A 5,207-nucleotide genomic window follows, 5' to 3' on the forward strand; every position below is an offset into this window, starting at 1 on the left:
AGTTTAAATTTATGTATACTCTAACCGAACAGCTTGGATCTAGAATCATTGATTTTCCTCATCCACCGATCCATACTACCCCCCTCCCAGCACACCGTCTTTCCCCGCAGCTCACCACAATATCCTTACATTCAGATTCCTTAGCCCATAAAGCTTCAAACCTGAACAATCGTTTTCTTTTCCCACAAAAAAGGATCACCTATCACTATAACTGGGTTATGATCTAAACCCACGACTGCTCGATTGATAACACAAGTATTAGGCCAACAATCAAACCATTGTTGATTTACCAGTCCCCAGTCTAATCTGACCTTCACCAATTTCCCATACTGAGTACCTCTCCAAGTATATTTAGGACCATAAGATTCGACCTCCAATAACTCCATACGATTCATAAAATCCCCCAAGTATCTGTGTCAGTGAGGACTAACCTCTGCACCACCCTCATTCTCCCAATTCCAAAGATAGTCATTAAAATCACCACCACAAATCCAAGGAATAGGAGAAGAAGAAACGTCATGAGTTATACCTTGCCAAAAATAACCTTTCGCGGCCCAATAAGGCGTACCATAAACTCCCGTAAATCTGAAACTGCATTGTGCCTCTACCACTTGACATCTAGCATCTATGATTAAGATGCATCCAGCGTTTCCATCTCCACTGATTCATTCCACCATAAACTTAGACCACCCGCCGTGCCAACTGGATCCACATTAAAACCACTCATGTATTTCATTCTTCTTCTTACACTGTTAATCCTATAACCTTTCATTTTTGTTTCAGATAGAAAGATTATAAAGGGTCGATAAATTATCGAATTTAATTATTAAGTGATGGTGTGTGTTGGAAGAGTCATGAGTGCCCAAAAAAGAGAAACTAGACAAGTTATCAAGTAAGTTCAAGGCTTTTCATTTAATTTTTTTTTTAACAAATGATATTATCATTCACTAAAGGCATGAGGAAGTGGACTAAGCTTTACAAAAGGCGAGTCATAATAATATTGTTCAAATTTACCTTTAACAAGAATCGAACCTAAGACCTCTCACTTACAAGTATAGAGGAATACCACTAGATTATTATTACTTATCCTCACATGCAAAACAAGGTAAGTCTCATTGTAGAGAGAAACCAGAGAGTTGTAATTTGTCGTTGCAAAGGCATGCAAACACGAGCATAAACCTAGAGGGGAAACACAACTCCACCATCACTACCCTAATAGCTGGTCACCCTGTCTCTAAAGCAACAGTATACTCACTTGTCACTCTTTCTCACCACTTTCTTCATCCATCTTAATTTTAGGAGGTGTCAAAAAGTAAAGGGCTTCAACTTTGGAAACTAAAGGTGGAGCTATACAATGTTCATTAAAAAAAGGCCCAGGTGGATGGTGGAACACTTGCATCGAATTAAAGCATGCTCTACAGTTATGTGTTCTTCACTTTCTTGTTTATATTTCTTAAAGAAACACAAATACGTGATTACATCAACCTATAGGATTAATGATTTGATTTTTTTTTTTTATATTTTTGTATTTTTTTATTAATTTTTTTATTTTTTCTGCAAAACATGGGAATCCCTCTCCCATGTGGGTGGATGACAACGGTGTTAACTAGTTCAGAGGTTGAAGGGTCATGGTTGGAGCTTGGGAAAAAATTGGAGGAATTTTTTGTGGGAAATGATAAACACATACTTCTTTTGATTTCCCACACTCCATTACTTACTTATATTAGTTGTTATTGATTGATTTATTAAATTCTATGACCAAAATAAAATAAGGCGTCAGAAAAACTTAAACAATGTGTGAACATCTCACACTATTTTGGGGAGGAGGAGGTGGGGGTAATTGGAGACTCGAGCTAAGATGATAGGAGAAGAATATATATTATCAAGACCCCAAAATGACATTGTTTTGACGACATCATTTTAGTAGTACATATTGTGCATGATTGGTAAAGGCTTGCTCTAACGAGGCTTGCTAAGGAATGCCGTGAGCTGGCGAGATATATCAAGCCTTGTTGCCAAGGCTCGTAGGAAAATGCGGAACCTACTTGAGTTGATACAATTTTGAAGAGATAAAAAATAAAAAAAATCTTTTAACATATCCAAGTGTAAATTTCTTATTATTTCTCCTTCCCTCTTTAGAATCTCACCCTGCAATTGCCTTTCTTCAACCCCCAACACCCACCATCTTCCATTTCCTTCATAAGCTCCCCTTTTCACATGCTACTCATCCCACAATCTTTGCTCAAAGCTACGAGCCACAAACTTGCTTTGACCACTAGATCTCAATCTTCCCCATACTACCCCTCGCTAGATCTCAATATCAGGACCAAGCATGTTGCGGCTTAGCCCAAAGCGAGGGTATTTTAGATGTCCCCTTACCATCTCCTTCTTAGTTGTTTGTGTTTTTGGTTCTTTTTGCAAGGGTATGTTAATATGGCTTGAATATGGTGGTTCTCTTCCAATGTAGCAGTTTTGGTGGCGAAATCTGATTAGAGCTATTTTCTTGTTGCAGGTTGTAATTTTTATGCATCAATCCCTTCGTTGAATTCATAGAGTTGATTTTCTTAGGGTGGCTACGTACCTTATGGCTGCTAGCGAGGTGGTGGTAGTGTCGGCAACAATAGCTACATTTTTCTTTTATGGGATAAGGATTAGGGTTCTCTTTTTCTTTTTTTGTCTTTTTGTTGAATGGACTTTTTGGTCATCCAAATTTTTATAGAGTTGTGTGATGTAATGTGTATTGAGAAATCCCTCATTTAAAGAAATTTATGTGGTTGAAAAATAAAAAGACATAATGGAAATTTTGCCTCCACAATGAATCCATGCGGTAAAATCCGCATTAACCAAGACAAGACAAGAAGGGAAGAATGACTGACAATTTTAAAAAAGGTAATGATAGAGAGATTAAATTTTGGAAACTAAAAGACATGGAGGTTGATGATTGGTTTATTACTTAAGCGCTGATAAACGTGCTTATTTCTATTGATGACATATCATTTAATTTACAAATTTAGTCTCTAAGTTTAGCCTTCCTAGCATTACTCTTTTAAAAATAATAAACTAATTGTCGCCACCGACACTCCACTCTTGGTTTCGACTTACTATTCCCATCCTGTCCCATTCATTCCCCCAATCTATCCCTCTCTCTCTCTCTCCTCCTCTTTCTCCTTCCTTCACCACCCATATCCACCAAATGCTTCCTCTCCCAGTCCCACCACTACCATCACTCAAATTCCCTTTATGGCTCTCCCAATTTCCTCTCTATACCACCTTACCGGTTATGGTATCGCCACCTCCACCACCGTTAGATCTATGTATAGTGAAAAAACCATCCTAGGGTTTCTCTGCTCTGGACTCGTCCTTGGTGCTAGATAAAATTAGCTCAACTCCAGTCAATGTTGGTCCCCAAAATTAGAGGGTTTTAGGGCCTTCTACTAGCTACTACTCCACGTCTTGCTCTCCTTCTTCTTCATTCGTCACATATGGAAAAATGTGGCGGCGAAGAAAGAGGAAATCTTAAGGCTTGTGGCTATAGCTTCCGAAGAGATTGCCATTGTGGAGTTTCAAGCCACAACATTTTGCGCTCTGGAGGCGCAGCTAGTGTCCTGGCTGTACCACTATGCAGTATGTATGCCAATACTACAATGCATTACTTTAAGTGTAAGGCTGTTCGATATTGGTTCATTTTCCTTTTAAATGTCATAATTTTTCTTTCTTGGTTTGTACATTTTCACAAAATTTAACTATACAATTATATGTGAGGCATTCATACTATATTTCACAGCAGAAAAATATATAAAAAATAGAATTTAACAAAAAAATAATAATAAGAAAAATAATAACGTCACCTGAGAGGATCGAACTCTCACGGGGAAACCCCATGTGCTTAGCAAGCACACACCTTAACCACTTGGCCAAAGCGACATTTCATAGTAATTAAGGAGCAAGTGGTCATTAATCACCAATTTTCTACTTTAAAAATAAATTATTTCCTTAATTACCTTGTCCTCATGATATCAATACAAAATACTTACCATTTTTTATTTCACAATTATTGTCGAACAAATATGGGTAATCATTTTTGTTGGCGAGTCTTGTGAGGTGGCGACTAATGTGGAAAAGAGATCTAGAGCGTGGAGAAGGGCAAGTAAAGCCGGAGAAGGGAGGTGGTGGAGATGTTCAAAGTTCCTTCAAGGACATTTCCCCTCACTTCCGCAGAGTAATGGAAGCAATCCAAAATTCAAAATTCTCATTTATAAATTTATGAATTTTTAGGAAATTATTCTATATTATTAGCAAATCCAAAATTCTTATTTATAAATTTATAAATTTATAAATTTTCTACTTTATCTTTATTTAAAGATTATTTATAATTTTTTTAGGGAATTATTATTAGCAATCCAAAATTATTATTTTATGCTCCAAACATTTTATATTTAAAAAAAATTACACTTATGAAGAGTGCAAAATGATATTTTTAGAGTACTAATAATAATTCTCAGTTTTTATTTATATGAAGACTTTTATATGTGTGGAACAAATTGACAATTATATTAAATAGTAATATGCTCATGAGAAACCGTCAACTTGGTTGATTTATAAAAATGATTAAATGATCTCTAAATCGAATAAAATTTTCTAAAATGATCTTTTGACGATGATAAAGAGACTAAGGGGGTGTTTGTCTGCCTTCTTTAGCTTTCACTGGACTAGTTTGGATTAAAAATTAGTGCAATCCGTGTTTGTTCACTGGCGGGACTAAGTTTAATGGGACAAAGGAGGACTTGCCTCCACTAAATCCCTCACTAGGAGGTCTTAGTGTGGCCCCTCCCAAAAAAAAGATTGCTAGTCCCATCTTCTTCGTCTGCAAGCAGTGTCACGTGTCAGCTAGCACCCAGAATCTGGGTTCAACGTTAATCTATGGCAATGGAAGTTACACAATGAAAAAGAGAGGGAAAGAAAGAGAGAGAGAGAGAGAGAGAGAGAGAGAGAAAAGAAGGAAATTCAATATTTTTCACTCATGACTGTTACCTCCAAAATCGAGAGGTCATAACAAACACACCAAGCATGTGAGTGCTGACTCAGCAATGCAGACAAAACATGTTAAAACTATCCCCTCAACTTACTAAAATACTATTAAATCTCAACTTATTACATTCCCATACTAAAACTACTTTATCCCATTTGCATTTTCGTCTTCTTCCCTG

General features: G+C 36.7%; 1 non-coding gene across 1 annotated transcript; it reads right to left on the reverse strand.

The window, feature by feature from the left end:
- Window positions 1–3,842: 3,842 nt before the first annotated feature.
- Window positions 3,843–3,924, reverse strand: TRNAS-GCU. The gene has a single exon. It is a non-coding gene; the product is annotated as a tRNA-Ser (tRNA).
- Between the last annotated feature and the right edge of the window lie 1,283 nt (window positions 3,925–5,207).

This window comes from the organism of the source record quoted next, unplaced genomic scaffold, assembly GCF_019419815.1.
Source record: "Pyrus x bretschneideri cultivar Hongxiangsu unplaced genomic scaffold, Pyrus_bretschneideri_v1 Contig18, whole genome shotgun sequence".
NCBI lineage: Eukaryota > Viridiplantae > Streptophyta > Magnoliopsida > Rosales > Rosaceae > Pyrus > Pyrus x bretschneideri.